General features: G+C 34.6%; 1 long non-coding RNA gene across 1 annotated transcript; it reads right to left on the bottom strand.

The window, feature by feature from the left end:
• Positions 1 to 1,457: 1,457 nt before the first annotated feature.
• Positions 1,458 to 2,439, bottom strand: LOC140818396 (uncharacterized). The gene is made up of 3 exons (XR_012114974.1): positions 2,313 to 2,439; positions 1,572 to 1,782; positions 1,458 to 1,487 (listed from the first exon to the last, which is right to left on the bottom strand). It is a non-coding gene; the product is annotated as an uncharacterized lncRNA (long non-coding RNA).
• Positions 2,440 to 11,963: the final 9,524 nt, after the last annotated feature.

The raw sequence follows: 11,963 nt of genomic DNA, 5'->3' as shown, positions 1-11,963 counted from the left end.
TAATCGACGAAGTAATTCACCTGAAAGACTTCGTAGTTATGTATTTTGATGAGGTAATAGACACAAACAACTTCACAATTTATCCTATTTGTCGAAGTAAATATTATCTATAACTTCAGCATTTTTCTTATTTGTTGAAGTATTTTATATTATGTTATTTCACAATTTGCATTTAGTGACGAAGTAAATGGTTCGAAAGACGTCAGTAATTTGTGTTTTGATGAAGTAATTGCGCAAAACAACTTCGTTTTTACAGAACAATGTTGAAGTAAATTAATTATATTACTTCGTCTGATTTCTTATTAACGAAGTATTTAATATTATGTTACTTCACAATTTGCAAATAACAACGAAGGAATTTACCTGTTACACTTCATTATTTTTTATTTTGATGAAGTAATTTTTAAAAAAAGACTTCGCAATATATGACTTAATACACTAATATAATTAGTGTATTAAAAAAAGACTTCGCAATATATGACTTAATGCACTAATATGATTAATATCCACGAATCCACAATTACATATTCATCAATCCACAAGTAACCCAAAAAATGTATCCACAAAACCAAAAGTATATCCAAAAATCCGCAATGACAAACAAAATATTTATCCCAACATACACCATCCATCTAAGCACCTACATAGGAGTAAACAAATTCACTTCTGACCTTGTCATATTGACATTGAGTGTAATATTGGTTCTTGATGCATCCTGCAAACTGAAATTTGAAAAAGAAAATACATTAGATTCTTCTATTTCAAATATAAATTGACAGATATAAAATATATCAGTACTGGTAGAGGCATGTTTCATTTGAAAGTACAAACTTATTTCATTTGCATCTTGAAATACAGATTACCCCAATTGCATGAAGACAATTGCACTTACTAAACCAAAAACACACCCCATTTCAAATGAGACATGATGAATATTAAAACAATAGTCAACGAAACATGAACAAAAACGTTGGAAAAACTTTCTTAATAAATGTGTCGTATCAGGACAAAGATTCCTGTTTTGATTTGGTATCTGAAGAATATAAAGAAGAAACAATATTTAATGCCAATTTTAGCAGGGCGCCACTGATCCAATTCGTATAAATGATGCTAACAAGAAACAAATGATAATATATAATGCAAATATTTTAATGGAGTTGCTGATCCAACTCGTACAGATTACCAGGATGCAAAATTAGGTAATTCCATGGGGAAAATACGGATGTTTGAGCAGTAGAGAGAGAATCTTGGACACAATATTAATGAAAACATAATAGTTACCTTAGCAAATCTTCCTTTTTCTTTCTATCAATTTCTTCTTTAATATCCAAACCAGACACTAAACTAGTCTTTGCACGATCAATCAAAAGAGGCGATTCTTTAAGTCTCTTTCTTGAGGGAGAAAGATCAGAAACTGAAGAAGTTGAATTTACACTGTTTCATATGCTTAACTTCAATATCTTCATCAACCTGAGGCTTATCTTCGTCTATAACAGGTTTGATTATGGTAATTGACATAATTGAGCTAAAAATGTGATCATAGGCTGAAAAAAATGTCTATTTGTAGTTACCTGCTGAATCTTCTTCTTCATTGAGTTTCCTTGGCCTTTGCCAGGTGGGATCTTCATCCACAATAAGAACACCTTCAGAAACCGGTTTACCCTTTTTTATCTTCTTCTTCTTTTTCTTTTCTGCATCATCGTCACTTGTGTATTTCTTAAGGTAGTCTTTAAGTGACGTCGACTTTGAAGACATATCAACCATATTCACAAGAAGTTTCAGCTTTATCAAGAAAAAGTAAAGTATTATGATTCAGTTGATTAATTAACACATGTATGTATATCCCAGGGGTGGGGTATGGACTTCAAATATTCAATAAGAAAATTACACCCTAAACCCAAGAAGCAAATGAATCAACATGAACTCAATTTCTCTCATTTAACAAACAAATATAGTCACACGATACAATGACAGTAATACACTCCAAACAGAAAATTAAATTAAGCTACTTCACTTTCAGGTCCAGAAAGAAACAACAACAAAAAATTACAGAGATCTTGCATAACATAACATAACAGAACAATCAGTTCTTATATGTGGCTTTTAAACAAGGCATATAAGGTATAACAAAATTCAGGGCAATTAATACTGAAGTAAACACCTTGGGAGTGAAAGGCAAATGAAAAATCCATCGAGTTTCGCCCAAAAAATTATAAATAAATAAAACATCACTAATTGATTGAGAAAATACAAATTGGTTTTTAAATTTTCTTTGAGAAACAATACAGATTGAATTTAAGAATTACAAATACCTGAATTGAAATTGGCTTCTAGCAGAGTAGGCAGGTAACACAAAACCCTAGAAGAAAATTTTAGAGCAACATTGGTGTCCCGTGAGCATCTCAAACCGCACAAAACTCGGACAAGGAAAAATTCATCATGTTTCTTGCTAGAGAAAACAATTCCCAGATACGTATAGAAAATTAGAAATCAACGTGGAAAATGCAAAATGGAAGGGAACTGTGGTGTTTTGCTTCCCTCTCGGTGAGTGGAACGGCGGTGGTGTTGGTGGTTCGAAGCGAACGGCGGTGAGTGAAACGGCGTGGTGTTAGGGGTAATTTTGAAGGACAAAGTGGATCGAAATGAGCTCGTCTCTGAAGGATATGTGATATAATCGAAATTAATTAGCGACGGTTGCTAATTTTCTAGCCAACCGTTGGCTTGCTGGGCCTCTACTCTAACAATCTCCCACTTGCCCTAGAGCCAACAACTCATAAACTTTAATCCCATTTCCGATGCTACTCAAACAATGGTCTTGGCAAGGGTTATATAAGTGGATCAGTAACATTATTTGCAGAGGGACTCTTTCGACTGATATGTCTCTTCTTCCCACAATCTCCCGTATGATGTGGAACTTCCTCAGTAATATTTGGATCGCTGATGAGACCTTGCTTCCTTTGCTTGCGCAATGGCACCAGTGTTTTCGCAGTACACAGGGACTGAATCAACTCCATTAGGAATAGCGCCCAACTCTTGGACAAAATTCCTCATCCAAACTGCCTCTTTTGCTGCAGTAGATGCAACAATGTATTTAGCTTCAGTGGTGGAATCCGCAACGGTGTCTTGCTTGGAACTTTTCCAAGAGACAGCTGCACCATTTAGCATGAATACAAAACCAGAGATCGATTTCGAATCATCTACGTCACATTGGAAGCTAGAATCAGTGTAGCCTTCCAATTTGAATTCTCCACCCCCATAGACCATGAAAAATTCTTAGTCCTTCTCAAGTACTTAAGAATATCTTTCACGGCTTTCCAATGCATTGGACCAGGGTTTTCCTGATACCTGCTTGTAACACTCAGAGCGTAAGCAACATCAGGATGTTTCGATATCATACCATACATGATACTACCAATGGCAGACGCATATGGAATACTTGTCATCATCTCTATCTTTCCATCAGTATTGGGGCACACTGAATTAGATAGACTAACACCATGACACATTGGTAAGTATCATCTCTTGGACTTTCCATAGAGAATCTATTTAGAATGATATTGATAAAAATCGCTTGGGTGAACCTCAACATCCTCTTTGATCTATCTCTATAGATTTGTATTCCCAATACATAGGATTCTTTACCTATGTCTTTCATGGAGAATTTACTTACTAACCATACTTTAGTTGATTGCAGTAATCCTACATCATTCTCAATGAGCATGTTGTCATCAACATAAAGTACTAGGAATGTCACTACACTCCCACTAACTTTCTTGTACACGCATGGTTTCTCAGGATTCTTAGCAAAACAAAACTCTTTGATAGTACTATCAAATATGAGGTTCCAACTCTTTGATGCCTGCTTGAGACCATTTGGATGAATAAGCATCAGAAATTGCTTCTTTGAAGTTCCTTGGATCACATCCAACACAAAGCTCATCATGGCCTTGTTCATGAAGAAGCGTATATCTTGCAGGTGGTCTGACAACTCTATCAAACCTTCTAGGAACGTGTACTTCAACTACTGGTTGTTTGAAATTGGGTTCAACTTCTATAGTTGAGGGAGTATCTTGAATTTCTTCAAGTTCTATCATCTTTCCTTTTCTATCCAATAAAATTTCTTTTCCAAAAAGGTGGCATTTCTTGAAACAAACATTTTGCTTCATTGAGATGATAGAATTAATATCCAACAGAATTCTTTGGATATCCTACAAAGTAGCACAATCATAACCACAGACTTATCCTCTCGATGAATGATAATCACTTGGAAAGTCCAAGGGAGGGTTGTTCGGTATAATCATCATATGACTACACCATATGCATGTTTGGACATCTTTATGCCCTTACCAAGAAACGCAGTACACAACATCACAGATGCTAGTGTCGAGCTCAAGCGACCTTTATCTATGTTTTAGGCGGCTGAATCAACTAGGAACGAATTTAGAATATGCAGTGTTTACAAACGAGTTTCAACATCGAATTACGATTCAATTGTATTAAAATAAAATAAAGGTCTTTATCTATTTTGTTCACATGGGTATACAGATAAAGAAATAACAAACAATGAAATAATTAATTATATTAAAATAAAGATAGTTTATTACACTTGAGTCAATAAATTCTCTAGCCAACTGTTGGCTTGTAGGACATCTACTCTAACAATCTTGACTTCAATCACAAATTTAATCAAATAAAAATCATTATTGGATGAATTCTTTTCCTTGAAAAAAATACTGGATTTATAAGATATCGTTTGATGTTATGGATGAGATGAATAATAAGTTTGATAAAATAGGAAATGAGTAATATATAGATATTAATAATATATTGTTTGATATGTATTTAACTTACCTGATTATTGTGCTTACTATTTTATAATATCTTAAACGTCCTTGCAAAATCTAAATTAACCATAATTTATCCAATAATATAATTTTAAAACTTCATTGATATCATACTTATCTGATCATATTCATGCACACCAATATTTTGTTTAGTTCATAGAAGCTGTGAGACATAGCCTTTCCAATTTTGAAGTCGTGGCTACATTCCTGACCTATAAATATAGTTTATTTCACCTCTCAAAATAGTTGCCGTAATTAGGAGTATACCCATCGTGGGATACTAAAAATACCAAATTCCATCAATCGATGGACAATTTTTTTTATTTTTGATGTATAATTTTTTTATAAAATATATATTGTTTTTTACCAGAAAAATTTTTTTTGATTCATATTGGTTTTGAAAATTACAAAAATAAAAAATTGCAATGTTAGTATTTTTATATTTGTTTCTATGTGAATTTAGTTTTATATTATGTACGTAGCACAACACGTCAATGTCATGTCAGCATCACACGAAAAAATAACGAAAATTTGGGAAACAAAGTAAGGAAACATAGCGAACTAATGCCAGAAGTTGACAGTATAGATGACAGAAATGACAAAGAAGCAAACAAATAGGAGCAAAATTTGTTGGATTATACATATATATATATATATATATATATATATATATATGTATATATAATATTGGGTTGTGTGTGTTATTAGACTTTCTATGTGTGCATGAGAGTTGGAGAATCGTGTGTTTGTCGAACATAGGAAAAATAAAGAGGTATTGATAAGTTTATATTGTGCTACACTTTATGAAAGTGTAAGAATGATTGGTCAAGAAGTACTTTATCGCGCACGTCGGCGTAGGGGGTGCAAATCATGAGCTCGATTTGAACTGAAAAATGATTGATTTGTTTTCAAGCGTACGAACGCGAATTGGATGCGTCGAATGTCGGAGTGATCAAGGCAAAAAATACCTAGATAGGCTATGTCACCTTTTACAATTTCTTTCCTCAAAAAAGACATTCCACGTGCCCTTGAGACCTTTCACATGCTTGACTGTTATTGTTCCATCTCCCTATATGTTGGTGCTTCAGCTGCCCTTTTGATGGTAACTTTTGGCCTCTTGTATGAGTGCAATCTACGTGTAAAAATAAAGGATGTGTCAACAACTTTCTCCCTCGCTCCTACATTCTGCCTCCTCTTTCTTCCTGCACAGACTGCTTGTGCTCCTAATTGTTCGCTGATAAATTTCAGTTATTCTTCGTTCGTCTGTGTGATGATTTGTTCAACATCACTGCTGGTTTGACCGTAGTACCTTGAGAAATAGACGTCCGGTTAAATCCTTGGAGCACATACAGGAGGGGATAAATCTGTTTTAAAAAAATTGTACTTGCTACAGGCCTCGGTTTAGTTTTTTTTACATACACGATACTCATATTTTAAACAACCTATTTATATATTATGTTTACAGTTTTGTCTTTACAGGTTTCGTTCTAGAATTCTGTTATCAAGCAATTTCAGTAAAAAAATTACTGTTTTTCATGAAAAAATTATTAACTATTATTCTTTTATTTAGAAATTTCGCTAACAAAATTACAATATTCATAAAAAAATTATAAAGTAAATAGGATTATTTTGATTCTTTAATTAGGGAGTTTTTTTTTTTTTTTTGCACTTTCTTTTTTATAATATGGTGCTTATATGACGTCTGATATTGTGTTTAGAACAAAATATGACTAATTACACTACCAAAATAAAATTTAAAATAGATTAATTTATGGATGAATTTTAAAAGTTTCTTGATATTTTTTGTGGAGTGAGTCTCATGTGAGACCGTCTCACGGATTCTAATATGTGAGACGGGTCAACTCTACCCATATTCATAATAAAAAATAATACTCTTAACATAAAAAATAATATTTTTTCATGAATGACCCAAATAAGATATTCGTCTCATAAATACAACCTGTGAGACCGTCTCACACAATTTTTTGTCTTTTTTGTGTGAATTATTGTAATGCCCGAGATTTAATTATTTAATCAGACATTGATTAGTTAACATGATTGAGATTAATAAGAAATCAAATGACGAGGCCGGGCGTCGGTGCAAGAAAAATAAGAATTTTGTACAGAACCTTCTGCGCTCGAGCGGTAGAAAAAGACCGCCCGAGCGCCAACACACCATAAGTAAGAAAATTGGACAGAACGTATGGCGCCCGAGCGGTAGAAAGTACCGCCCGAGCGCCAATGGAGATAAGCTAGCCTTCGGACAGAAAGTGCCGCGCTCGAGCGGTACTTTCTTGCCGCTCGAGCGCGAGACGTGTAATAGGAGGGATGAGCCACTCGTCCTCATGCATGCAACGTATGATATATATATAAATTCCTTCTTTCTTCAGTATCAGAAAGGGGAAAAACGAGAAGAAGTCGAGGAAAGATTACGAGAAATCCTTACGTCTTTTGTGAGAAATCCGTCCGTCCGAATTAGAATCCGACTTCAGTACTGTGTTCCTATCAACACAGGCTACAACTGGATGTAAGTTTTGTTACGTTTAAACATGTTTTGAATTTATGATATTGTCAGAATTGAATATGAACCAGATATGATGTTTCTGCTACCGTAGACAGTCTAGAATTGAAGTCAGATTAAAGAATAGACTATTTATACAATTGTTATGATTTTCGGAGTTGAATTGATTAAGAATTGATATCAGAATGGGGTTATTACTGATTTAAGTATACCGATATCTAGATTATGAATTGTACTGGTATTGAGTATTAATTCTGGTATTGTATCTGTGATGTTGAGATTGACGGGATTACAAGACTGTGTTGTTATGCTGTCGAAACATCAGTCGATTGATATTAATCAGATTCAGTAACGATTTAGATTGTATCGTGTTATTGTTGATATGAATCAGATTTTACCTTGTTCAGATATTAGTCAGATGATGTACTGAATTGAGTATTGATTAGAACAGGTTGGGTATTGAGTTATTTACTGATACAGAGTATTCAATATTGTCATTTCAGATTGGATATGGACAGATTTGAATACAGGTCATCGTCTTCGTCAGACAGGGAAGACAAAGGTATAATTCATGTGATATCTGGGAAGACATAACTCAAATCAGATCTCATTTGAGTTTCCCAATAAAATCACATATTAGATTATTGTTATATTCTGATATGAATATTCTTGTTTATATGCTGATATGCTACTGCTTTGTTTATAGATTTATATGCATTGCATTTAAGATAGGGAGTCTTGACAGATCCGTCAAACTGCTAGACGTTCGGTGATATCACAGCTTAGGGGAAGATTCACTCTCCTATTGTAGATGTGGATACAGATTAGACCGAAGTCTAGGAATAAGACGTACCGTCACCCCGATTGGAGAGTAGGTGATAGATCGTCTTATTCACAATGAGATCCCTAGAGTTATAGTTGAGTCGAGTCTAGACATGATTTGACTAGAACTGCATGCGTTTATAGATGTGGTTTCATAGACTACGAAACCCATATTTATTGCTATCAGTCATGATAGCATGTTTATATGATTTGATTTAAATTGCATGTTTATCTGAATTGAGTTGCATGCTTATTTTGATTTGATTTCATAGATTATAAAATCTATTACTTTTGAATATGATCATGATAGCATGTTTTATGATTTAGATTGCTTCTATACATGCTTACCATGTTTTATACTGGGATTTATTCTCACCGGAGTTATCCGGCTGTTGTCTTGTTTTGTATGTGTGCATGACAACAGGTGGGGGCAGGTTCAGGGTCGAGAAGATGACGAGAGAAGACGAGTTTAGCGTGGTGATTCCGGACTTATTGTAGAGTAGGTGTTATTACTTGATTATAGTAGTTGAACCTTAGTTGAACTAAATAAATGTTGTACAAGATTTGTATTATTATACTGATTTGTATAATAGCATGATTCCATTACCTTCCGCATTGACATTTTAAAAAAGAAAAATTTTTAGACCCTGTTTATCTTAATTTATAATTAAGTCCCAAAGATGATTAAGAAAAAGATCAGCGTTCGGGTCCCCACAACAGGTGGTATCAGAGCCGATAGTTCCTTTAGACTTAGATTTTCAGAGCGATAGATCCTTTAGATTGAGATAGTCAGAACGGATAGATCCTTTAGACTGAGATAGAAAAGAATGAGCGGGGTAGATTAAATTTTCTTTCCTTGCATGTGATTGCTAGCATGAGAATTATTTCACTGTTGACTTACATTGTGTGTGCTAGCATGATTTATTACTTTCTCTATTACATGTTGTTTGTTATCTGAGTTGATTACAGCATGTAATTACCAAGACTGAATCAGAACCGAGTCTGAATCAGAGGTATATGATCGGAGGAGGGCTGAGACAGATTATACAGATTGTGTATTAATTTGTTTGATATTCAGATATACCGCCTCGGAGATTTCCAGAAAAGGGTAGTACCTCGTCTGAACAGATAGATGCATTAGAAACTCAGCTAGAAGAAAAGATGAAAGAGTTTCAGTTATTACAGCCGCCGGTTTTGAGTGGTACCGAGACATCTGAAGATTGTCAGAACTGGTTTGATGATATAGAAATCTTGTTCGATTTACTTGATTGTACAGATGAACAGAGAGTTAAAATGGTGCCTTATTAGTTACGAGAAGCCGCCAGGAGTTGGTGGATTACCAGTAGAAGAATGTGGGCACAGAGAGGTACAGTGATTTCGTGGGAAATATTCAGAACTGATTTCTATCGAAGATTTTTCTCAGCTTCGTACCGAGAGGACAAGAAATTAGAGTTTGAGAATTTGAGCCAAGGGCAGCTAAATATTGACGAATATATTGCTAAATTCTCGACTCTAATGCGTTTTGCTCCTCATCTAGCTGGAAATGATGAAGCTATAGTAAATCAATTCATCAGAGGGTTGAACTCAGAGGTAGTTGCATTTTTGAATCTGCAGCGACCTTACCATTTTGCTGATGTCTTGAGTAGAGCGAAGAGAGCTGAGGCAAGTCTAATTAGACAATTGACAAGGTTGTGTGTGAAGCCACCTCAGACACAGCAATCCCCTCTTCGATATGATCACGGCAGTACGAGTGGGAAGCAAGATGTGCTGAAAGCTCGAAAGAAGCCATTTAAGAAGTTGGGAAGTGGTTCCTCTAGCTCCAGTGGTTCTAGCCCGAGTTATACTGGAGTGTATTGCAGCACTTGCGGAGGAAGACATCCCACGGAGCTATGCCAGGAAGTTACTGTTAGTTGTCGTATCTGTCGACAGCCGGGGCACTTTGCTAGAGTTTGTCACCAGAGAGATTCCCGAAGATTTCAGGGATCAGGACAATCTGGTGGGAGTGACCGAGGAACAGACCCAAGAGGCACTTGATGATATAGTAACAGGTACTATTCTTTATGATTCTATTGCATATGTATTGATATATACTAATGCATTTGTTAAGAATAGCTTTGACTGAGTTCATGGAAATATGCTGTATCTGTTGGGTTGTATGTACTGTAGTATTTATGTCTTTGCTTGTTGACGAAATGTTGATATCAGAGATTTCTGTATATATTGTATACTACAGTAAGATGAGAATGAAATAGAAATAGATTATGATGTACTTGTGTTTTCTGATTCGAACGCATTATTGATGTTAATATGCTGAACAAGTACAAACATATGGTAGCATTTTGCCAGAAATGGTAAGATTCAGATCAGAGATGACTGATCAGTGGAGAGGATTCTAGATTTAGAATACCTTTGATATCTGCATTGTATATGACTCGATTAGTACAGAAAGGGGCAGATTGCATCCTTATGTATTCAGTAGACCCACTGAAATCGAGCCTAGCATTGGCAGATTCACCAGTGATATATAGGTTGGCTGATATCTGCCTAGATAAGATTTCAGATTTGTAGATAGATTTCAAAAGCGAATTACGATCCTGTATTGTTTGTCTGTTAGAGTCAGTACAGAACGATATTGAATATTTAAAGATTTTGTTGAATATTCAGAGAACGGTGAGTATTTTATACAGAAATTATTCAGATAAGAATTCCGCTTGAAACAGATTGTATTCAGAATATGCGATATCTGGAAGTAGTATACAGATTGATTTGATACAGTTGAGATTAGGATCAGTGACAGAGCATGATATCGATGTCAGAATGATCAGAAATTTCAGAAAAGTCAGAAATATCAGAATTTTATATTGTCTGATTGGGCAGGTTATCTTATTCGACTATTGCCTTATATCTGCTTGCGTATTATTATTGTTCTAAATCAGTATTTGAGATATATATTTTATATTGTTTTGGGGAGCATATTTTATTTGCAGATGAGATATAACAGTTGATCAGAATGACATGAAGACATGTTTGATTAATCAGAAGCAATCTTGTTGCCAGAGATTACCGTTTTATGAGTTCAAGGAACTCACTAGATCTGTATAGGTTACTGATATTTTGTATCTGATTGGATATTACTGTTGTTCTGAATCCGTTTGTGATACAGATTTTTATGAACCGTTGAGAATATATACAGTTCAATTGTATCAGAGTTAATGTCGAGAGTTACAGCAGTTCAGAAATGAAATCAGAATGTGTCAGAATGTTTCAGAATTGTATAACAGAATTGATATTGAGAATCAGAGCCGAATACCAGGTAGGTATTTCTTCCTTAATTTCTTTTATTAGCTGATTGGTTGGTACCAAATAGTTTGAATCAGATATCACAGATAGTGTCAGACATGCATAGTGATGGATTCAGTTTTCATTCGGATAGCAGACAGTTTTGATATAAACAAGTTAAATCAGTTAGAACATAATTTGTACGGAAATGTTGGCAGAAATCATACTGATAAGTCTGAATCGCTAACAGAAAAAGACAGAAAGATAGAAATCAGAAGATTATTACAGAATTTGTATATTTCTGAATAGAAATGAGAGTTCGTTTCTATGGCTTTAGTAATGACATTACCGCCATTTTTCTTCAGATGGTAAGATGATATGATTATGATTGACAGATTGCTCAATCTATATCTATTAGTTTGTACCAGATAACGTACAAACAGAACCAGATGACACAGATTGATGTCAGAGGAATGATCAGAATCAACAGAATGTTG

The sequence above is a fragment of the Primulina eburnea genome, chromosome 17 (assembly GCF_022965805.1).
Source record: "Primulina eburnea isolate SZY01 chromosome 17, ASM2296580v1, whole genome shotgun sequence".
In the NCBI taxonomy this organism is placed as follows: Eukaryota; Viridiplantae; Streptophyta; class Magnoliopsida; order Lamiales; family Gesneriaceae; genus Primulina; species Primulina eburnea.
Note: the sequence above shows the minus strand (reverse complement) of the source record. Positions and strands in the feature narration are given on the sequence as shown.